Genomic DNA, 25,338 nt, shown 5'->3' with positions numbered 1-25,338 from the left:
CGGACTAAGTGGTTAGGGCCTTTTATTGTTACTCACGTATTTACACATGGTGCAGTCGAGGTTAAAAGTGAAGAATATGGAAAAATTTTCAAAGTCAACAGGCAGAAACTTAAAGCATTTTTACGAAAACTTTCAAGTCCACTTGGTTGAGAAATTAGTCCTCGAAGAGCCAGCTGAATGATATCTCAGGTCGTCGAGCTAACGATGTTAAAAAAAAAGCGTTTTTTGGGGGGGGCAACCCAAATTCATCTTCATTTATTCTTTTTTTTTTCCTTCCTCCATGCCGACCAACTCCTCTCTACCACCTAACTACCGCCAAACAGTAACCTCCCACTTGCACCACCTACCATCGTCGCCGAACGGAGCCTTTCGCCGTGCGCCGCCGCTCCTCTTCCCCCAACTCCTATTTTTTTTCTTTTTTTTCTTCTTTTTCTTTGAAACACCAAAACCGCCACCCACCACCTTAATCGATGCCAACACCAACACCCCTACCATCACCATTCAAAAAAATTGACCAAAATCGCACCACCTACCATTATCATTACACTCTACCGTCGCCCTCGCCGCCACCTACCACCGCATGCTTGTCGCAACACCTTAGTAGACAGAGCCGATTATTTGTGTTATCCATACAGACACAATGGTTTGAACTCGAAACCAAACGGCCAAAAACTTTCTGGTATCACTCAATCGAAGTCGGCACCAATCCTCCGCACCTCTTGTTGTTGATATAGCTGATGATGAACCTTCTCCACCTCCTCCGAGACGAACGACCCCACCCACGAGAACTCGTCGCCGACGAAACCTGACTCCTATTGATACAGAACACTCAGACAGCAACTAAGTTCCTCCCGAAAGGTCGATTACTGAACTTTAACCTCATTTGCCTTTACTAACATATCATGCAGACGAGACTCAAACCTCTAACGACTATGTCGAGGTTCCTTCGACTACGAATGAAAGTTTCAATCAACACCAAACACGATCTACTCGAAGCCGTTGACAGTCGAGATGTGAGCCACTGACACCACCAAGCAGCAGTATTGATGCTGCTGAAAATTCAAGTCCTCCCCCCTCGCATGACGCATATGTTCGACCAACACGAAACAGTCAGCGTAATAGACGAGGTCGTGGCAACACAATTTCTACCTAAGGACGATTGCGAAGGTTTTTAGATTTTTCAACCCAGAGCATCGCACACGTAACGACGACATTCGACAACGTCCAATCCCGGTCTGTAAGCAAATCGATTTCACCAGTCTTGATATGTTAGATATTCATGATGCTGTGATTAATTATTTTGATGCTATTGGTGGGAGCTTATTTGCCAATATTTCTTGTCATGCATATTATGAGTTAATATATGAGTTTTACACCACATTTAGCTTCAATATTAATGCATTACAGATAGTTGAAACACAAAACATTATCTATTTTTGTTTGCTTGGAAAGGACTTTCGAATGTCGATATCTGATTTTAATATTGCCATGGATTTCATTGACTTTGACAATATTCAATCCGATTCCTATCATATTGCTCTGTTAGACATTTCGAGCGACTTTAATGCTCAAGATGCCTATCGTGTTTTAACCAATTCTAATCAACTTTATAATCTGAAAACCACAAAAGAATTATTAGTGCATGAACCTGCTTTAAGATATATTCACTGATTCCTAGCATTTAGTTTTTCGGGACGAAACGATTCATCTTCTGTTTTAATGAGAACTGAATTATTTTTCTTGTGGTGTATGCATTCCGGTTATAAAGTTAATTTAGGATATTGGTTTGCAAGAAATTTTCATGCTATTTTGCATTGTAATCATCCTCTAATACTTGGGTCGTATATTACGAACTTAACTTCTATACTTTTTCCCTCTGAAATCAATTTCTCGTCCTTGACATGTGCGTATCATATGGACAGCCTAGATAAATATTGTTTGGATTTTATAGGTTTGCTTGCTGGCATCTCTACTGCGTGTTATTTTGTTCCTCCAGGTACACGGACTGCTCGTGGGAATATGGTTTTTCGCCAACGCCTACATTTTGCTACTCGAGAACATGAGGAACAGACTCCAACTGTGGAGGCCCGTTTAAACTGAATCGAGGCTCTACTTGGACCAATGGAAACCCAAGTCTCCATAATCCTCAACATCTTGCAGACTCGTTACCCCTAACACCAACTACTTCATTAACATATATGGGGAGTATTCTTTACTTTTTCTTTTTATTTTAGGCTGCTAACTTTTATTTCATATAATATATGCTTGAGGACAAGCATAGATTAAGTAGGGGGGATGGATGGATGGTAATGGATGGTAAATATGCATGATTTTTGTTGCATGTCTCTCTTTTGCATGTGTTCAATCTTACATTAAGTTCATTCGACAGTTTATTTAACATTGAGCCTTTAATCCCATACTTAGTTAATTTGGACAATTGGGCAAAATTTGAATTAAAATGTTCAAGTATATAGGTCAGCCAACATTTGTGTCTTAAAATTGATATATGTAGCTTGATTTTTTCCGTATAAATTGATTGTTTGGAAAATTATATTTGCTTGTGCATTAATAAATAAGTGAATAAATAAAGGTTCAAGTTATGAGTGAAGTTTCGAAAACGTGACTGGATTGAGTAACCGGGGTAAGGTGCTTGGGTTGTCATCTTATCTCGCATAAAAAGGCTCGAGTGACAAGTCGATAACTTATAAACATTCCGCTAACTGAGCTTTATTATATAAAAAAACATATATATATATAATAAATAAATAAATAAAATTTAAGACTGTTTAAACTGAGTAACCGGGATAGGGTGCTTGGGTTGTCATCCTAGTTCGCGTAAAAAGGTTTGACCACGTCAATAATTTTTTCTAATGCATAGTTAATTAAATAATACCTTGCATTTTATTGGATTCAAACTCAATTTAGTGAAATTATTTAGTCCACATGTTTCAATTTTATGACATTTGTTGATCAAACTTTATATCTTGAACGTTTATTTATTTTTGCCTGCCGTTATTTACATTGATTATACATTCGAAAAAAGGCTCAATTTTTAATAAATTGTAGAACAAATTTAATGTTTGAAAGAACAAACATGCTTGAGGGCAAGCATGAGCTAAGTAGGGGGGAGTTGATAAACATGTTAATTTACATGATTCTTGTGTTTAATTTGGCTTATTTCTGAATTAATCCCTGCTTAATTGGTGTTTTTATGGATTAATCTTGTCAGGGATGCAATTGCTAAAAAACGAGTAAAAATGGGTCAAATTGAAAGACAGATCGTTGAGTTGGGGCCAAATCATAAAGATGGGAAAGCCAAGGATTTAACATAAATTTTGACTTTGTAAAAAGCTAAAAATAGAAGATATTATTTTATTTTGTTATTTATTATTTATTATTTATTTTATTAATTTAGTTTTAGCCTATTTTTAGTAAACCCTATGTATATAAATAGGGGCTTTTAGTTCTTAGAAAATCATCTCTTGTCTTTGTATTCCTACTTCTATTTGGAATTGAAAAACTCTCCTTTTCCCTTTTCAAATCGGAGTTTAGCATTCTGTCACTTTTTCATTTGGTTTTGTTTCTTTTGTCAAATCGGGCTAATTGCTTTCCAAGTACTTTTCCTTTTCAATTTCCATCACCTTTCATATAAATCCATCATTTTCTACAACTTTCAAGCATGAATAAATTCATGCTCCACTAGAATTCCATATTAGCTTTAGGCCGGTGTTCTTTCTGGTCGAGAATTGTGAGATTCGTACTCGCGCCTAAAATCCTTCCAATTGGTATTCACCTTTTTCCTAAGTATCGAGATTGACAACTCATCTCTTAAGGATAATTCAATTTCAAGTCAAAAAGAGCTCGTTGGGTTGGAGTCATGTTTTCTGACAGTTGGAGAAACAAATTGGTCGTGTTGTATTTGGATCTCTGAGAACAAATCGAGAAATAGGTGATCGGGTTTAAACGACCCACACAATTAAGGCCGTTAATTTGAGTTGGGTTCTTCAGAATGCAAGGCTATTAGAATCTTGAATCGGGAACATATGTATCTCGGTTAGATAATCGGTAAGGGTTGGTTTGCAGGTCGTACCGAGACCAGCTACGAGAGAAAGAATTAGTGGTTAGGACGTTCTTAACCACTATAACCAACTTATCGTTTAAAGGAGAAGATCAATTTTTGAGGATCGATTCTCGACATGGAATTTACCGAGTCTAAGGCTAAGGCTTATTACATTTGATTGCAAATCCCAATTTAATTTTTGATTTATTTAATTATTTATCTTAGCAGTTTTAATTATTTAGTTTCCACTCAATTTCAAAATCCCCTGCTTTACTTATTTATTTGCTTATTTTTCAGCTGGTACGTTTAGAGTCGTGAGCACGACTCTAGCCACGACCCTTGACACGACATTCTGTTCATAAGCCAAACTCAAAAATTGATTAGTTGCAAATGGATCTGCGGGTTCACCAATCATTGAAGGTTCTATACTACCACTCTACTACTAATTAGAGCTATTTTGTAGGAATTATTTTTGGTGGATTCGACGCCCATCATTAAGAAATAATAGTCAAGGCTCAAAGGAGTTCACTAGGGGTCAATTATGTGGGTAGGCTTTTTATGGGGTAAATGGGTTAAAACCTAAGTGCCTTTATCATTTCAGTATATCAAATCAAAGGTATGGTCTCGACATGTATTATCGATGCAAGTTCTAGAATAGCAAATCAATGTTGGCAAACTCATAAAAAAATCAGTGAGCAAGAAAGATATATGCTCTAAAAGGCTCAAAATCTCACGAAAGTTATGGGTGTTTGATGTCAATACTGTAAAATCAAAACTTCAAGATAATACCTCAATTCTGGGAAACAACCTAGAATTTTTAATTCTCAAAAGTCAACTTATCATGCTTGATCCTCTAATATCTTAGAGTTTAAACAATTAATGCACAATTACCTATGATTTAATTCAACACATGCCAATAAAAATCATAAATCAATCAAAATTCACTCTAATAATGATATGAGAAAATTATTTGAGAACAAGAACAATTTAGGGATTTTCTGATAATCACATAAATAACCTTCCCACACTTAAGTTGTACATTGCCCTCAATGTACAAAGATAGATAATAGCAATATAAGCATAATATCATAAGAGAGGGAAAGAAGCGAAACTGCCCTGAATTTTTGGATGAAATCCTTGAAATAGCGAAAGCTAGAATTGTAGATAATGCTAATAAAAGACATGATTCTAAGTTACTAGTAAAAAAAAAATAAACACAACTATGGAAGAGAATCAAAGGGCTACTCGAGAAAAATCATAAAGATAAATATAGTTCAAAATATAAGACATAAGTCATCAAAAATAGATAAAAATCAAAATAAAATTTAAATGAAAATAAAAAAATAATAAATAAATAAAGGGACTCAAAGGTCCTCATCATTGGATGCCTCGTGGGTCGACGATGCCGAATGAGAGATGTAGAGATGGTGGCAAATCTGTCGAAGAGTGGCATCAATACTGTCGAATCGCTTAAAACACTGCTACTCAAAGCGAGTGAGTCGCTTGGAAATATCTGTCAAAGTAGCAACAAGAGGTCGGTGACTCGGTGTTGGTGGTGGGTGTGGGTCCTCATGAGGGGGAGGTCGATGGTCGGCGTTTGGGGGCACAGGTGTGGGGGGTTCGGGTGCTGTGAGTGGGATGAAGAGAGAAGAGTAGAATGGTTGGGAAGAAAGAAAGAGGAAGGGAAAGGAAAGAGAGAAGAGGGGTCGGCCAGTGGGGCCAGTAGCAGTAGCTGGTCAGTGTAAGGGTCGGCGGCTAGGGTTTGGAGGGAAAATTTGATGAAGAAGAAGACAAAAATGTTGGGGTTGGGGGTTTAAAAAGGGGACAAGGTCGTGTGAGGCTCATGTTAGGCCACACAGCCGTGTTACACGCCTGTGTAACTCGAGTTTAGCCCGTGTTTGTCGCGAAAATTGAATGCTCAATTGTTACACGGTCGTGTCGCACAGCCGTGTTCTTTATTGTTCCCTTCTCCCACACGCCCATGTGTCCGAACACACAGCCATGTGCCTTACCTGTGTAACTCTCTGACTTGTTTAAAATTTTAAAAAAATTAGCTCTAGTTTTCACACGGCCTAAGACATGCCCGTGTGGCCCACACGGCCATGCCGCACACTTGTGTGGCTCTATTATAGGCCGTGTGGCTCGATACTTGGGGATTTTTAGCCCTGTTTCCACACGGCCAAGGACACGCCCTTGTCCAGGCCGTGTGGGTCACTGTTCCTGCATAAAAAAATATGAAAACTAGATAAAATAAATGGGTTAGTGGTGTCAGTGCTCGGGTTACCTCTCGAGAAGCACTTATTTAAAGTCTAAGCTCGACTTACCTCAGTTTCGTGTTGTCACGGTTGGTTGAGGAGTTGAAACTCCTCACCTCTGTTATCAATTTTATTAAGATAAGGTCTGAGTCAAGTATTATTTACCTTAAAAGTTCCAAAGTCAATATGTGTTACCTCGACTGTACCATGTGGGAAAATATTCAGTACCATGAAGGGAATCGTTCTGTTTGTATCGTGTTTTGAAGTAGCAATTCTAGGGTCCTTTTCATCTAACAATACTTTGTCCCTGACCTTAAATTGCGTTGTTTCATTCGTACGCCTATCGTGGTGCCGCTTTGATTCATCGTGTGCTTTTGGTTTCTCTTTGACATGTGTTCGCCATTCATCTAGTTCATCGAGCTGAAACCTTCGTTCTTAGTGAGCTGCTTTGTTTTTGTTGCATGGATTAGAATGAGGCTCCATCATGTTCTTTCTAGGGGACTCCTGCAGAGGAGTTTGAGTTGTAACATTATTCAAATTAACCAAACTTAAACAATCATCTCGATTACTAGATATGTTAGTAGAATCACGAGCTTGAAGTTTAATCGTGTCATCACCTACACGAAGTATCAATTCACCTATGCCAACATCGATGATAGTTTATCAGTTGCTAAAAAGGGCCTTTCTAAAATTAAAGGTACGCCACTATCCTCGTCAATGTCTAGAACAACAAAGTCAATTGGGAATATAAATTTATCAATTTTGACCAGCATGTATTCAATAATACCCCTAGGAAATTTAATTGTTTTATCTGCCAATTGAATGCTCATCCTAGTTTGTTTGGGTTTCCCAAGACCTAGTTGTTTAAACATTTTATAGGGCATGACATTAATACTCGCCCCTAGATCAGCCAAGGCATTATTAATATTTAAACTACCAATTAATTAAGGAATCGTAAAACTCCTTGGATCTTTCAACTTGTTGGGTATCGTATTTTGTAGAATGGTTGAGCAAACTGTGTTTAATTGCACATGCGATGCATCATCTAACTTTCGTTTATTAATCAAGAGTTTCTTTAAAAATTTCACTGCGTTTGGCATCTGCGAAAGAGCTTCAATAAATGGTAAGTTAATATGTAATTTTTTTAATAATTTAAGGAATTTACCGAATTGTTCGTCTGTGTGGTCTTTCCTTGTTACATTGGGGTATGGTACGCGAGGTTTATACTCGTTGCTTACTAGTTTCTGTTTATCATTGCTTACATCAACCTTACCTTTATCTTCCACATTATCTTACCTCGGTTTCGGTTCAGCTTCAACTAACCCTTCATCATTGTGCACAGTAATGGCATGAAGTTGTTCCCTTGGGTTAATTTCAGTGTTACTTGGTAGGCCATCTTGTGGTCGTTCAAATATCAACTTAGCAAGCTGTCCTATTTGAGTTTCGAGCCCTTGAATCAATACTTGTTGATTTTTAAGTACTGTTTCGATATTCTAAAAATGAGTTTTTGACACCGAGATGAATTTTGTAAGCATTTATTCAAGGTTCGATTTCTTCTCTTGTTGGTAGGGTGGTTGTTGAAAACGTGAAGGATGTTGTGACCTTTGATTTCCCTGACCACCCTATGAGAAATTGGGATGGTTCCTCCAACCTACATTATAAGTTTTACTATACAGGTTATTTTGAGGTCTAGAATTATTACCCATATAGTGGACTTGTTCCTCTTTGGTGCTAGTGTTGAAGGATGAATAGTCTGTATTGTGTACTCCTCCTCCATTTGAATCACACCTCATCACTGGATGTACCTGAGTAGAACCATACAAACCATCAATATTTTTATTTAAAAGTTCTACCTAGTTAGATAGCATAGTGACTGCGTCGAGGTTGAAAACACCAGATGCTTTTGTTGGCTTTGTTCTTATGACTTGCCACTGATAATTATTCAGTGACATCTCTTCTATGAACTCGTAAGCCTCTTTAGGTGTTTTGTTGTTTAAAGTTCCACCGGCAGCTGCGTCTATTAGTTGCCTTGTTGAGGGGTTCTTACCGTTGTAAAAAGTTGGAACCTACAGCCATAGAGGTAACCCATGGTGAGGGCAACTTCTTAATAAGTCCTTGTATCTCTCCCATGCATCATAAAGAGTTTCTAAATCCATCTACACAAAAGAAAAGATATCATTCCTTAATTTAGTCGTTTTAGCCGGTGGAAAATATTTAAGCAAAAAAATTTCGATCATTTGTTCCCAAGTAGTGATTAACCCTCGTAGTAACGAGTTTAACCACTGTTTAGTCTTATTTCTCAATGAAAAGGGAAACAACCGAAGGCGAATGGCATCGTAAAAAATGCCATTGATCTTAAAGCTGTCACAGAATTCCATAAAATTCGCTAAATGAGTGTTTGGACCCTCGTCTTGCAAACTATCAAATTGAACAAACTGTTGTATCATTTGAATCGTGTTAGGTTTCAGTTCAAAATTATTTTCAGCAACAGTAGGTCTAACGATACTCGATTCAGTTCCTGTTAAATTAGGTTTAGCATAATCATACATAGTACGAGGAGCAGGATTAGCAACCATAGGAGGTAACGGATTATTTTGATTATTAACCATCTCCTCGGTTGTGGTATGGATATCGGCCTCTTGCTCTTCCTTTATGTATTGTAGGCTTCACCTTATTTCTCTTCGATTTCTGTGAGTTGTGCTTTTGATTTCTCTATCAAAAAGTAGAGGTCCTGACGGGTTTCTTATAGTCATAAACTATAAAAACCTGTCAGAAGTAGAGAAAAGAAAATTTAGTAAATAAAAATAAAATTAAATTGCAATAAAAATAAAATTGGCTAAAGTAATAAAAATTAAGTGTTCTTAATATTTTAGTCCCCGGCAACGGCACCAAAAACTTGATGGTCGTGAAACAAACTAAAAATTTGACTAAGGCAAGCGCACCTATCGAATAGTAATATAATTATGGTGAGACCGAAAATATCATATCCACGAGGACTAAAAATACTAGTAATTGCTATCTTTTTATTATCTAGCTTAACAATTAAGAGAATGTTTTAAACTAACACTAATTATCTAATTAACTAAGATTGCGATAGAGGTTAAAGTTGGAAAATACTTTTGGAAAACCGATGGAGAAGACAATACCCAATGAAGAATTCACCTAGACTTCACTTATTACCTCTGAATTAGACGATTTATTCACTTGACTTAATCTGTAGGAATCCTTGATTTATGTTAATATCTCTCTCGAGACTAAGAACAACTGACTCTAGGTTGATTAATTAAAATCTCTTTCTAATTAAAACCCCTATTGTCACATTAACTCGATCTATGGATTCCCTTAATAGATTTGACTCTAATCCAGCAGATTTATATCGTCCTATCTTTAGGATTGCATGCAACTCCGCTTAATTATGAATGATCTACTCTTAAACAGGGACTTTTCCTCCACTGAATAATGCACATGAAAAACCTGAATTAATATCCTAGAATATTAAAATAAAGGTTAAACTCATAATTAATAATAAGAACAAGTATTTATCATATAACTCAATTAGTAATAAGATTCGTCTTAGGTTTCATCTCTCTTAGGTATTTAGGGAGTTTAGTTCATAATAATGGAAAACATCTCAAAAATTGGAAAACAACAAAACATAAAGAAACCTAAAGAACTTCTAGGAAATTTGATGCAAATCTTCAGTCTTGATGTAGATCCTCCTTCTGAGCTGATCTCGATGGCTGTTCTTGAGTATATTCTGCCTTCTACCCTCTGTGTCCCCCCTTTAATCCTCTTCTAGGGTGTTTATATAGACTTTGGAATGCTTCAAAACCTTAAAATTAGCCTTTTTCAATAGAGTTAGACTTGGGCTCGATAGGGACACGGCCGTGTGAAGGCCCTCAAGCCGTGTGCAATTCTGACTTGGTTTTTAGTCGACACGGCCATAACACACGGGCGTGTGGCCTGCCGTGTGCCTCACACGAGCGTGTGGTTTACCTGTGTAGAAGTGCATGAGTCGTGTGAAACACTAAATTAGGCCCATTTAGTCTGTTTTTGGCCCATTTCTTGCTCTTTTTGCTTTCCTATACTCGCCTAAGTATAAAACATGAATTTAAAGGATTAGAAGCATCAAATTCGATGAAACTAAGGAAAAATCATCCATAAATATGCCAAGCATAGGGTAAAAACATGTATATATTATAGTTTATCAATTACCTCAGTAAGAAGTTCACTGAGTGTGAGATGAGATACTCACCAATTGAAAAGTTATGTTGCGCCTTAATCTGGAAAACTAGAGGATTGAAATAGTACATGTTATACCGCAAAACTTGGCTCATCTCGAAACTAGACCCTCTAAAGTACATGATAGATTCGACTGCTTTGAATGGAAGAATGACCCGATGGCAAATTTAGCTTTCTGAATTTGATATAGTCTATATAAACCAGAAAGCTGTAAAAGAGAGCGCAATAGCAGATTTTCTAGCAATAGAGCTCCAGAGGATTACGAGCCTTTGAACTTTGATTTCTTGAATGAAGATCTAATGCATGTTACAACTACTGAAGAAAACTCTCAAGAAGGTAATCCTTGGAAACTAAACTTCGATGGGGCCTCAAATGCTGTGGGTAATGGAATTGGAGCAGTCTTGATATCCCCAAACAGAGATTATTATCCATTTACTGGTAAATTAAATTTTGATTGCACAAACAATATAACAGAATACGAAGCATGCATCATGGGTATCCGTGCAGTCATAGAGCGTAAGATCAAAATAGTTGAGGTATATGGGGATTCTGCACTAGTGATCTATCAACTCAAAGGTGAGTGGGAGACGAGAGATCTTAAGTTGATCAATTATCGAAGGCTGGTTCTAGAGCTAATTGAAGAGTTTGATGACATCACCTTCTGCTATCTTCCACGAGACGAAAATCAAATGGCTGACGCTTTGGATACTTTGGCTTCAATTGTTAAAGTAAACAAACAAGAGGATGTGAAACCTATTCGGATGAGTATCTATGAGACTCCGGCTCACTGTTACAAAATTAGAGAAGAAGAAAAAAATGACAATCAACCTTGGTACCACAATATACTGCGATATGTAAAGAATCGTGAGTACCCTGACCAAGCAACTAAGAACAATAAACGGACATTGAGAAGACTGGCTAGCGACTATGTTTTAGATGGAGAGATCCTATATAATAGAAGAAAGGATCAGATGCTACTGAGATGTGTAGACGCTATCGAGCCTAAGAAAATCTTGGAAGAAGTCCACGAGGGTGTCTGCGAAACACATGCCAATGATTTCACAATGGCCAGAAAAATTATGAGATTCAGGTATTATTGGTCCACCATAGAAGGAGATTGCATCAATTACGCCAAGAAATGGCATAAGTGCCAAATTTATAGAGATAAAATTCATGTACCTCCTTCGCCTATGCATGTTATGACTTCTCTATGGCCTTTCTCTATGTGGGGCATGGATGTCATTGGGCCGATCTCGCCTAAAGCTTCTAACAGGCATCGATTAATCTTTGTGATCATCGATTACTTCACCAAGTAGGTAGAGGCTACTTCTTACACCAATGTCACGAAGTCAGCAGTTAGCAAATTCTTGAAGAAAGAAATCATATGCCGGTATGGAATGCCAAAAAGGATCATCTTTGACAATGCATTGAACTTGAATAATAGTATGATAGTGAAGGTTTGTAGTCAATTCAAGATCAAGCACCACAACTCGTCACCATATCGCCCAAAAATAAATGATGCAGTGGAGGCAGCCAATAAGAACATTAAGAAGATCATAGGGAAAATGACTGAAACTTATAAAGATTGGCATGTGAAGTTACCATTTTCCCTTTATGCTAATCGTACATCTGTCAGAACTTCAACCGGGGCAACGCCTTTCTCTCTAGTTTACGAAATAGAGGCAGTTTTACCCATTGAAGTCGAGATTTCTTCTCTCAGAGTTTTGGCATAATTGAAATTGGATAAAGTAAAATGGATCCATCACAATACGATAAACTAAACTTAATTGAAGAGAAAAGATTGAAAGCCATTCGTCATGGTCAGATGTACCAAAAGCGTATGATGCTGGCTTACAACAAAAAAGTTCGTCCCAGAGAATTCCATGAGGGGGACCTAGTATTGAAAAAGATCCCGCTCATACAAAAAGATTTCAGAGGGAAATGGACACCAAATTGGGAAGGACCTTATGTGGTAAAGAAGGCTTTTTCAGGAGGAGCACTAATTTTAACTAAAATGGATGGTAAAAACTTGCCTAATCTTGTGAACTCAGATTCAGTCAAGAAATACTTCGCCTAAGAAGAAGAAGAAGAAAAAGAAGAGGATAGGCCAAGGCGAAAACCCGCAAAGGGCGCCTTGAGACCAAAGGGGGTTTTGAATTGAAAACCCAAGAAAAGGGCAATTTAAGTTTTAATCAAATGTGGGGCCTGTAATAGTCTTACTATACCCGAATTAACAAAGAGGAGGGATGCTACATCTTGGGGCATCAACAAATTACTCTAGGTTTTCTAAACACGTATCAAGTTCAAAGGGTCTTTGAGAAGTTTTGTGCGGAGAAGCTCATGCTACGATATCTGGGGCACCTATTTTTATCTTATTCATTTTTTATTTTGGAAAGATGCACTTTCTTGATTAATTTATCCTCTTTTTGTACTTTAGCAAATTTGCTATCATGATTAATTCAGTTTGAGCTTTGCTCTCAATAAAATTCCATCTTATCCATTGTCATAATCTTTTTCAAGCATTTTTCAATGAAATAACGATTAATGGACTAGTAATATTCAAACAAAAGGATTTTTGCGTATTACTCTGAAAAGTTCTCTAAATAGTATAAGGACCTGAAGTGGGACCATTGGTCAAAACTATCCGAAGTTAAGGATTGGGATCATTTGAGAAAAGAATAATCTAAATTGTGACTATTTCTTCGGATTTTTTGCCAAAGATACCAGCTGAACAAGAATGCTTGGTAACACATCAGTGACAGAACCTCGATGAATGATGAACAATGGCAACCTAAGTAGTAAAAAAGGGATCATTCTCGTAACATGACATTCTGCATTCATGCTAATATCATGCATACACATCTAGTTAGGAGCATTTGATTCATTCAGATCATGACATCCTAATCACTAAACATAAATAGGTCCATGAAATTGGTTCTACAGGTCATGTTTCCCAGATAATGGTGTAACAGATCAGTAAAGCCACAATTCCTATACCCCTAAAGTTACAGTGGGACGGTTTGAAGTTATCATGGCAAATCTCATTTCCCTGAAGTTGCAGTGGAATAGGTTGAAGATAGCAAACCTTATCCCCTTGAAGCTGCAGTGGGGCAGGTTGAAGTCAAAAGTCTTATCTCCCTGAAGTTACAATGAGCAGACGGCGAATCTTATCTCTCTGAAATTACAGTGGAGCAGACTGAAGATACCAATATTATCTCTCTAAAGTTGTAGCGGAGTAGAGTGAAGCTACTAATCCTATCTTCCTAAAGTTGCAATGGATCGGATTAAAGCGACCAGTCCTATACCTCTAAATTACAGTAGGTCGGATCAAATCTACCATGACAATTATTATCTCCCTGAAGTTGCAGTGGGTCAGATTGAAGCCACAAGTTTTATCTATCTGAAGTTGTAGTAGAGCAGATCATAACAAACTTTATCTCCCTGAAGTAGCAGTGGAGCATGTTGAAGTTACAAGTCTTATCTCCCTGAAGTTGCAGCGGAGCAAACTAAAGATAGCGAATCTCATTTCCTTGAAGTTGCAGTGGAGCATATTAAAGCTACTTAAAGAAAAGAAGCACCAAAAGAAGTCAAGACTTAGCGAGACCGGACAAAATTGGTCTTTCTTAAAAGTCTTTGCTCTGTTCTCGTTACACGACAACGAGCAAAGAGGGGCAGCTGTACAGCCCAATTTTGGCCTAGGCTAAAACAAACCCAAACTAATACCCAATTACACAGCCCAAAACCAAACCAGACCTAATACCCAATTACATTAGTCCAAAGCCACCAATGGCCCGAGATAATTTTCAAAACAGAAACCTTAGCCCCTCTTTCCCTATACGCTGCTGCCTTCACATGCTAAGTCAGCATGCTCGTCACCTGAAAACCGCCATTCTTGGTGTCTTGCACTAAAATGGTAACCTTGCCTCGTTGACCTTCCTCTAACCTGCAAACAAACCAAAATGAGAACAGAAACAGCAACACGCAACGGCAGATAGCAACAAAAATAAACAAAAGAAACTGACAATAATATGTATTTGGCTATATAGCCACAAGAATTTCAATGTAATGTTTTTACAGATAGATTTCGAATACAAAAAAAAAGAGTGAATCAAAATATAAAAAAAATAGCAAATCGAAAGTTCTTTTAGTTTCTCTAAGGTATTGTTCAATATTGCATCATCTATTTTCAACATAGCAAAATATATCAATATATTTTCGAAATAAATTTTCTTACCTTTGTTACGAATTGGAAAGTGGAAAGTTTCTTCTATTTTTTTTTGCTTTTTTTGGATTTTTCATCTCAAAAACGAGCCAATGGAGGAGAAATGGCCAAAATGGCCTTTTTTCGGTAAACTCCAGCCACCGTTGCCGGTAGCTGGTGGCCACGGTGGAGCCACGGTGGCATGGTGGCGCTCTATGGTCGACCTAGGGTTTCTTTGGGAGAAAAAGGGAGAGGGGGCTTTTTTTTTTTAAGGGAAGAGATAAAATGATTTTTTTAAAATGAATTTTCACTTATATAGGCTACATAAAACGACGCTGTTTTAAAAGTAGAGTTCAGAGGCCAAAACGACGTCGTTTTGACCTCTGATCCGTGACCCGACCCATTTGCCCTCAAGATCCACGTGTTTTTAATCGGAAGGGCTAATTGCGCTTTTAGCCGTTCCGCTTTTCTATTGTTTTGCGATCAAGTTTCTTTCATTTTAATTTTTGCCCTTTAATTTATTTCGATTTCAATTCGGTCCTCCCTGATGCTGTGCGTTTTGGAGGAGAAGGGAAAATATTCCATTTAGTCCCTCCTTGTCATTCGTACGTTCAATGTGGTCATTTTCTTTTTTTATTTATTCAGATTTACCCCGAATTTCAGTTTTGAGTTCAATTTTAGTCCCTTTTCGGTTATTTTTTCTATTTTATTAGTAAAATTAGTTAATTTATTATTATTAATGTATATTATTATTATTCTTATTAATGTATTCTTATTATTGTATTATTGCTATTATTTTTATTATTATCACTATTATAATTATATTTCCTTTCTATGCTTATTTATTTATTTATTTATTATTATATTTTGTATTATTATTACTATTATTACTATTATTATATCTCTATTTACTTACCTAGATTTTAAATATACTTTATTTTATTATATATTCTCATTATTTATTGACTTATATCCTTTTATGATTTCTAACTTTAAATTATTTGCTATTTTATTATTAATATTACTATTGTTATTTACTTATTTATACCATTTTTTTTCATATAATTTCAAACTTTATTTTTTATCTAGCCGATTTACATACCATTTATTTACGTATTTGTTTACCATTATTTTAGTTCTATTTATTAACTTTCTTTTATTTGTAATCCGTTTATTTGTTTTGTTTATTTATTCTCGTACCCTTTTTGTTATCATCATTGTGTTTATATTATTTTATGCATATTAACATCGTAATTCATTTTCCATTTTACTACAAAATCGTATTACATTAACCTTCACTCGATACATAAAATTGTATATGTGTTTTTTTAAATAAGTGATACTCTGTGTTTCGAGATTCAAAAAAGTCGTTCCCTAACTCATGGGGTTTCGATTTTCTCAATAAATCCGAATATACGAGTCCCTTTTTCAAACATAAGTTTTTTTCAAATAATCTCGGGAATTAAGAAAAGATCGTGTTCTAACTTACGGAATATCATTTCTTTCTAAAACCGAGATAATCAAACATCTTCCAAAATAAATAATTTCTGATGTTTATCTTCGTTTCGAGGATCTAAGATATTGTGTCCTAACTTACGGGACATAATTTTTTTCCTCGATTAACGTGAAATACGCCATTTTTTTCAAAAATTTTTAATTAAATAATATTTTAACAAAGGATCGTACTTTTAAAATCTTCTTAATTCTCGACACTAAGACATTAATTAATCAACTAAGTACCAATTTTGGGCGTCACGAGGGTGCTAATCCTTCCTCGTGCGTAACCGACTCCCAAACCCATATTTTTGAATTTCGTAGACCAAAAAACATTGTTTTAATAAATCAAATCGTTTATTAAAAACAACCATCTTACGAGGTAACCCGATCACACCTCATTAAAAAGGATTGGTGGTGACTCCCATGTTCGTTTCCATTTTCAAAATCAAAGTCGACCCTGTTTTTCAAAAAAATGGTTTCGACAGGCATAATAACAAAATATGTTCCATTGCTTCAATCTGGCTACCACATCTTGGGCATAGAGACGATAGAGCACAACATCTCTTAGCTAGATTTTCGAGAGTGGGATTTGTTGTTTCAACAGAGAGCTAATTGAAGCACAGAAAGTAAAAATGGGGAAGGATGACAAAAATTCATTAACCAAAGAAAGCTTATATACATGACTCAAGCTAACAAAATCTAACAAACTCAGCTACCTACTCCTACTAACACGTTAACAATCTTCCAGAAAGCTTTTTCTTGCAATTTTCCCATATTCGTCCTCGAATCTGTCTTTGATCGAGTCCTGATTTGATTTGCTTAACCTTTGATATTATTGTTGGGCCTTGAGGTAGTGTGAACCCATCACATTCATGGATCTGAAATTGTACCTTGAGACCCGCATCATTCTCCCCTTTTTTAAGAAGATTTGTCCCCAAACCTTTAGCTGTACAGAAAGAAAAGGGATTAGAATAAATAACAATAAAATGAATAAAATATTTACCTAAGCTTTCTTGTGCGCCAAAACTATCTCCAAGATCAAAGATATGAGTTTGATATCCCAAATCAGCATAGATCAAGTATCTCTCTTTCAAAAACAAATCATCAACACTAGACAAAGAAATATTAGGCACACAAGTGTTCAAGTAAAAAATAACTTGTAACTTTTTTTGAATATGCATGGTCATCCATAAGAATTTCCAACGATAAGTCAAGAATTTCACATAATTATAAAAATAAAAAAATTAATATTACTATGTAAAAATTCATCGTTAAAGATCAAGATGGAAAATTTTGTTGCAAGAGAAAATATGTAAAATGCTTTAAAAAGAACTATTTGATGCACCAAAATTACTATTTTTAACATTTAGAAAGGTAGATAAACCTATCAAATTAGTTGAACTTTCAGACCAAAGTTTAATGAAATTTGACCAACGAGAAAACATGTTGTAAGGAAATATTTGACAAAAAAAATCAGTAGCATACTTATCAAAAACATTCAATGTATGCCTTCTTAAATTAATTTCTATTGTTTCCTTACATTCTTTACCTTGTAGCACTTGTGGGGAATTATCAATATTCAACTTACCTTTTTCCCATAAGTAAAATCGTCTATCGATGGTAAAGTAATATAATTGAAAGTTCGTCAATGGATCCTTGAAGTCTTGTAATGAAGAAACATCACTAAACAAATTTTAGTTATGGTTAGTTAAAACAGAATCACTCCTCACTTTTGTATGGGTATTTTCTTGCTTTTTATTTTCTTTTTCCACTTGAGAACTCTCCAATTTTAACTCATGGATTTTCACTCACCAAATTTGGATCATCAAGTAGACTTTTATCACTTAAGGTCTCTTTTTTCTTTGTCTTTTCACATGATTCTTCCTTACTTCCCATATCCCCCTCACAAGTATTATGAATATTCAATTCAGTACAATATATCTCTATTATGAATATTCAATTCAGTACAATATATCTCTTTAGGAGAACATGATGTTTCTATATAATTTAACTCTATAGATTCGAGGAAAAAAAATTCTCATTATCATTTTTTTCCAGTTTACAAAGTTCAACATCTTCTTTGATCAACAAAAGTCTCGTGTTGGCACAATCACGACTATAGTGTCTATGCCTTTTACACGTAAAACATTCGATGTCACGAGCTCTTTGTTGTTTTGTGAAAAATTAGTAGAAATGAGCTGCTTGAAAGATATAGAAGAATATTTTGTAGGAGCCCCACTTTTCCACTCAAAATATTTAGTCTCAGCATGTTTTGGCAGCAACTTATTAATAGCATAAGAAGGTTTCGATTTGTTGAAAGTAGAATTTGAACTTGTACCTCGATAATAGTGTGATGCGCCAAATGGACGAGATTGATGTTGCTGAAATTATTGCTCAATCTCAATTGCTTTGTGTACCATCTCCCCAAGATCAATATAGGCTTAAAGATTAAGAGCATTGGCTATCGAAACGTTCAAGCCATCTACAAATCACACCAAGGTAGTTTCTTCATTCTTTGGTATATTTGCTCTTTACATAAGCATCTCCATCTCCTTAAAGTACTCATCAACAGATCGATTACCTTGAATAAGGTGTTGAAGTCTCGTTGAGACCTTTCTATAATAATAAGAAGGAACGTAATGCTTTTGCATCACTTGCTTCAACTCGTCCCATGTTTCAATTACCCTTTCGCAACTTATTTGACGATTAATTCCAATTTGAATCACCAACTCAATGCATAATCTAAAAATCCAAGGGTCACCAATTGGACTTTTTCCTCTTCCTGACATTTATAGTAACGAAACATAAGTTCAATTTTTTATTTCCATTCGCAATATGCTTTGGGATCATACTTCCCTCGAAATGGTGAAATATTGAACTTTGGTTTAGCTAAAAAATGTTGCATATGGTAATTATTAACCAAAGTCTCATCATTTGCACGAGAGACATGTCAAGCATTATTTGCACGAAGACGAGGCTGATCAACCTTATCTTCCCAATTACGATTCCGACACTCAATTTTGGTACTTAAACGTTCCAAATTTTTGTTGATCATGTCTAAAATAGTGTCATGTTGCTGATCTCGAACATTTTGAACCTTTTGATCCTTTCTCAACTTCCCAATTATAGTATTGCGAATCATAATAAAAGCTTGAAAAGAACACAACACTCAAGAAAACAAAAATTAAGCAAACCTCACTGTTATGCACTCAAAAGTAAAAATCAAATTCTCAGTGAGGTAAGAATTAATCTTAAGAGTCTTTTAAAAAGCGTCTATATCAATCAGTCAGAATGTATTAGAATCAAACTATCAAAGTAAACTTAATAGCATTATGAGTCCAAAATTAGCTTAGACATCAAAGAATTCTGTTGCACGAAGGAAGGAATATGCAACGTGCTTTAACCTACTAATACAAAAAACAAGAAAGTGTTAGAATGCGTAAAGTAACGAATAAAAAGTAAAAACAAATGAAAACTTAAAGCTAAGAGTCAATGAAAATTGCTGAAACCCGAAAACCCAAAAAATTGTTAAGCAACTTGACAAACTTCGTTCGAGGTGTTCTCAATTCCCAAAAATCACAAAATTAAAACTGGAGCCTCCTCAAATAATGTAGATCTGATTTGGAAAATTTTGACACAAAATTCAACCCACACAATATTTTTTTATTTTTTTTCGTATTGTATTTTTTTGTACTTTTTCGATCACTTTTTAGTGGAAAATATTTTTTTATACTCTAAAATAGTGCCAAGAAATAGTATGTAAAATTTCAGATCGTTTGAAAATCATTTACCCACTAATAAATATTTTTTTTTGAAAACTGTCGGGGTAAAAAAAATTGTTTTGAGGCTGTTTGTTAGAAATCAATTTATAAAAACAAAAAGAACACCTAAAACATCCAAATTTGATACCAAATGATAAAGGATGAGACGGATGAATGTGAAAGCGGATTGTAAAGTTTGTCAAAGTCGCGGATTTGACTTAGGGCTCTAGACGTTCGGAAAGAAACTTAGATTTTGACACAACCTGAAACAAAATTGAATCCAAGTCAGATAAAACAATTAAAATAAATAACTAAAATAAAATAATAAATCAAAGATTAAGCGAATAAAGAAGATAAATGGAAAGATAGAAGGTGGCGTGTAAAAGTTTTAAGAAGCCTTGAAAACACAAAGAATCCACAACCCCCTTCAAGCGGCTCTAATTTTCCCTCGAAGATAGAAACCTTGGCAAGAAAAAGTTTGAAGATGATCCCCACAATTTGAAAATATTGTTAAAACTCTTCTAAAAAGAACTCAAGAGAAATTCTTGAAAAGAAAAAACCCAGAGAGAATTTATTAATTCAAAGAGAAATAGAATAGTAATGAATTCTATTGAATTATGTATAATGCAAAGGCCTATATATAGGCTAGCTAAATAAATCTAAAAAACTTTTAAGTATACTAGAACTTTAATTTAATCTAAATAATAAGTAGTTTTAAACTAAACTTTCTTATTAACAAAAACTTCTAAATAACTTAAAATACTTAATAATTATAAAAATTCGGAATAAAATAATAATAAAATAATAAGAGATTATAAATACAATATTGGGCACATATATAATAAAAATTAAGTCTAAAACTCAAACCTAATACGATTTAAACTCGAATTAAATGCCCGAAATTTGAAATTCGTAATTCCAGTCATAATCCAGTTCAGAAATTCTACTCGCTCAGTCTTTATTTAAATGGTCATAACTTGAGCTTCCGGACTCAAAATCGAGTGTTCAAAATGCATTTCGAAGCTAAGAGATAGATCTTCAAACTCCATGCAGACATCTCAACCCAGAAATGCTAGGATCCCATCCAAAAAGTCATCACAAGTTTGCTGATTTCTCAACCCTGAAAATTGGCAGCTTTGGTGATTGGAATTTAATAAATTTCACCCCATTTGTGCATGTATCAAGAGACAGAGTTACCGAGTACGTGAACCAAAGCGAGACCCAGAACCTAGATGAGAACTTCCCGAGATTAAGGGAAAAAACCAAGGAAGAAATGAGAGTCATGACAACAATTTACTTATTAAGTTAGATTTCGAATTTATCAACTCCCATATCCCATGATAATTTGAGACGATATATGCTTAATTTTGGCTACTGTTTCAAGAATTATATTACCAAACTAAGAATAAGTAATTGTATTACTTCATTGAATATCTCTTCTAGAAAAGCAATTCTATTCAAAATAGTCGTTTAGAAAATTGTTGTTTGAGAATAGCTACATTTGGAACAATTATGTTCAAAATAGGGTTTCAATTAGAATAAACGTTATCTAGTGTAGTTGTTATCTGAGAACAATTCTTGTTGTGGACAACTAAAGTTTAGAAGAGCTATTGTTTAAAATAATGACATTTCAAGAATAATTATGTTTAGAACAACCGTTATTATGAACAAATTCTATTTAGAATAATTGTGTATTTCTAAAAGAGTCATTATTCAAAATAAGTTCTTCCAAGAAAAGCATCATCACATAACAACTCATGTTCAAAACAATCTCTATGTTGAGAACAACTATATTGAGAACAACTCGTGTTTGGAACAAGTCAAAATAACCCATGTTCAGAAACAACCTTCGTCTTGCATCCGAATAAATGTTTCGTGGAAGATGTTTTACAAGGTACTACTTCACCAAAGAAAAAATAAGTGAAAGTAACCCCAGAATATGGCAAGACTCTTGGGTTATATTCATTCTTGAGATGTTATGGAGAGCATGACTTAGTCGATCAGATATGGAGGTAGTTAACAGATTTTCTCTTAACATTTTTTTTGTAATAGTGAATGTTTCTCCCTTTTTTTTTTGAAACATCAAACACACTGATAATTAAAAAGACAAATAAACACTAATAATTAAAAAACTTAACATTTTAAATTTTTATAGAAATTTACTATAAATATCAAAGTATTTAAAATAATTTAAAATTAATTTTTAGAAAGATATTTTAGTTAATCACATTTAATTTTTGAGTTAGAAACTATTTTATAGATAGATAGCTAGACATGTTATATATACTAAAGGTTCATGTATTCTTTTGAAATTTAAAATATAGTTATTATATTTTAATTTTGGGACATTGAGTCCCTATATTTTTTTATTTGAAAATTTTGGTCCTTTTGTCTAATTTTTCCGTTCTGGCTATTAAAAAAGGTAAAATAACTTTTTAGCCTTTAATATTTACAGTTTTCATCAATTTAGTCCTTACCCTTTAAAAATAAATAAAAATGAAGAAATATTTTTCATATTTTAAATAAAAACATAAAATTAAAAAAATCTTTTAAAAAATCTAAAACTATGAAAAATAAAAAATATAAAATTGAAAAAAATCATTTTAAATATATAAAAAATCAAAATTCACTATTGTCTAGAATAAAATTTAGATATATTGTTTTGAATTTTTAGAATTTAGAGTTTTGAAAAAATAAAATTTATGAATTTTTTAGATTATATTTTTAAAATAAATTTTATTTTTCATTTTTAAAAAGTTAAATACCTTTTTATTTTTATAAAATTGAAAAATTTTATATAATATTTTGATTTTTAAAATTTATATTTTATATTTTAGAATTTTATTAAAAATAATTTTAAACTTTTTTATAATTTTTGAATTATTTATATATTATATATGTTTTTACATTTTAAAATAATATATTGCATATAATATTAAAAAAAAGGAGGGTGACATGGTGTATTCTAATAAAGCCACGTAGACTGTCAACGGTTGGTCAATATCGATTAATAATGGGTCAATTTTTTATTTTAAATAAACTTGATTGCCACATGACAATTTTGATTGATTGGATGTACACATGACACATTCTAATTGGTGTCACATAACAACCAGTTTTCTTAATATTATTACAAAAACAAAAACTAAACCAGAATGATAGTTTAAATATCAATCTAGGTCAATTTTTTTTTAATATAAAAGTGAGAATATAAACATAATTTGAGGGCCAAATTCAGCATTAAGCCTTTCTTCTAGTAAAGAGGCAAGAAAATAAACTATTTACTTTGCACCGCAGTATAAAACTGCTTCCCAAGTTTGAGTCCCTCTGGTAATCAGTTCAGAGGCATCTTTTAAGGCTTGAATAACTCAGCTGGAAAAGACTTAAAAATCCTTTTTTCTAAAGGGTAATAAATATTATTATAATGCTATCTTTTCCTTTTGGCTTAATGGTGCAAGAAATCCTCAAATGTTAAAAAAACAAAGTAATTAAGTCCCTATTTTCTTCACTCATTTGGTACTTAAATTTTCAAAATACATCAAAAAGGCCCTCAAACCTTTTCAAAAAAAAAAAAAACAAAAAATATTACGCCTTATTTGTTTTTGCACTTAATTGGGTACTTAAACTTTCAAAATGCATAGAATTATAAAAATTTATAAAATTTTATAAAGTCATAAGAAAATTATACAAAATGTAAAGAAATATAAATTTCGTAATTTTTGTTTTAAAATTATCATACCAAAAAGCATTTTATAATTTTTCTATAACTTTTATTGATTTTTATTTTTTATCATTTTTCGCCACATTTCACACTATGTTGCAACACGTAATGACTTTAATTTAAAAAATCATGGTTGTTAATTTTACAATTTTTATGATTTTTATAAAATGTTACAATTTTTTATTTTTTACGATTTTTATAAAATTTCTAATTTTAATAAATTTTAATTTTTGTATTTTTATTAAAATTTAATAATTTTGTAAAATTTATTATTTTTTATTTTTATAATTTTTCTAATTTTTAATAAGAGTAGGGGCTTAATTGCTTTTTTGAAAAATTTTGAGAGTCTTTTTATGCATTTTGAAAGTTCAATTGTACCCAATTGAGTGAAAAAAAAAGTAGGGGCTTAATTGTTTTTTGAAAAAGTTTGAGGACCTTTTTGTTGCATTTTGAAAGTTTTAAGTGCTCAATTAAATGCAAGAAAAGGAGAGACTTAATTACTTTTTTAAAAAAAATTTGTGAGCTTTTACATCCCTAAACATTTCCTTTTAATACTTTTATAAAAATCTTTAAATAAATAATAAACAACCACTAAAAATAAATTGACTAAAGATTTGAACTCAATATTAATGAAGATTTATACAAATCCTTTACCATTCCAAATGTGGTTCATTTAATGAATACAATTTTATAAATATACATCACTTATACTTTTTTTCATTTATATTGTGAATAGAAATGTTTAAACGGTCGATTCGGTTAATACTCGAATTGAATTATCATTAATCGAATTATTCAAAATGTAAAAATCTTTAACCATTAATCGAATCGAAGTTTTTTTTCAAATATATTAACCGAACCGAAATATTTTAATTAATTCGATTGATTAACCAAATTAACCGAAATTTATATGTTTTTATCTTTTGGTTAAATAAGTATAAAACATATAAAAATACATTGCTAATTTTCATTTTTTTAATAGTTTAAAAAACTCTAAATGGAGGTGAAAACAACAAATAAGACACTAGAAATACCTTAGGAATCCAATCTAGCAACACTTAGATTGTTGAAACTCAAAATGAAAAGGAAAAGGGTGTTGTTGTCAAGTTGGGATGCTACAAGTGCAGGGTGAAGCTTGAGTTGAACTTGAAAATGAGTTGAAAATAAGAGTTAAGCCAAAAGAAAAGAAAAAAAGAAAGACAACAAGAAGACCAATTTGACTGCTAGGGTTAGTTTTTGTTTCAATTTCACTTTTAAAATTATTTTTTTGTTAAATGTTTAATTTAAATGTTTTTCTTTATTATTTTTGAGTCATTATTGACTTGTTAGGTAAAAAAACTTGCAGTTCATTGCTATTATATATTGGGCTATCTTAATTATTTATATATTAGGGTGGGCTATATATTATATATAATATATGTTATTTATTTCGGTTAATTCGATTAATTATCTAGTTTTGAATTGAATTACTCGATAATCAAAATTTTAAAAATTATTAATTGACTTCATACTGAATTAAATTTAATTACCAAGTAATTAATTGAATTAGATCAATTTGATTGGTTAATTCGATTTTAACCGAACTGAGAACACCCTTAATT

The 25,338-nt window shown here is 33.4% G+C and overlaps 1 non-coding gene across 1 annotated transcript; it reads left to right on the top strand.

Moving 5' to 3' along the window:
• Nucleotides 1–8,397: 8,397 nt before the first annotated feature.
• Nucleotides 8,398–8,504, top strand: LOC128295790 (small nucleolar RNA R71). The gene has a single exon (XR_008286340.1). It is a non-coding gene; the product is annotated as a small nucleolar RNA R71 (small nucleolar RNA).
• Nucleotides 8,505–25,338: the final 16,834 nt, after the last annotated feature.

Source organism: Gossypium arboreum, chromosome 7 (assembly GCF_025698485.1).
Source record: "Gossypium arboreum isolate Shixiya-1 chromosome 7, ASM2569848v2, whole genome shotgun sequence".
NCBI classification, from domain to species: domain Eukaryota; kingdom Viridiplantae; phylum Streptophyta; class Magnoliopsida; order Malvales; family Malvaceae; genus Gossypium; species Gossypium arboreum.
Note: the sequence above shows the minus strand (reverse complement) of the source record. Positions and strands in the feature narration are given on the sequence as shown.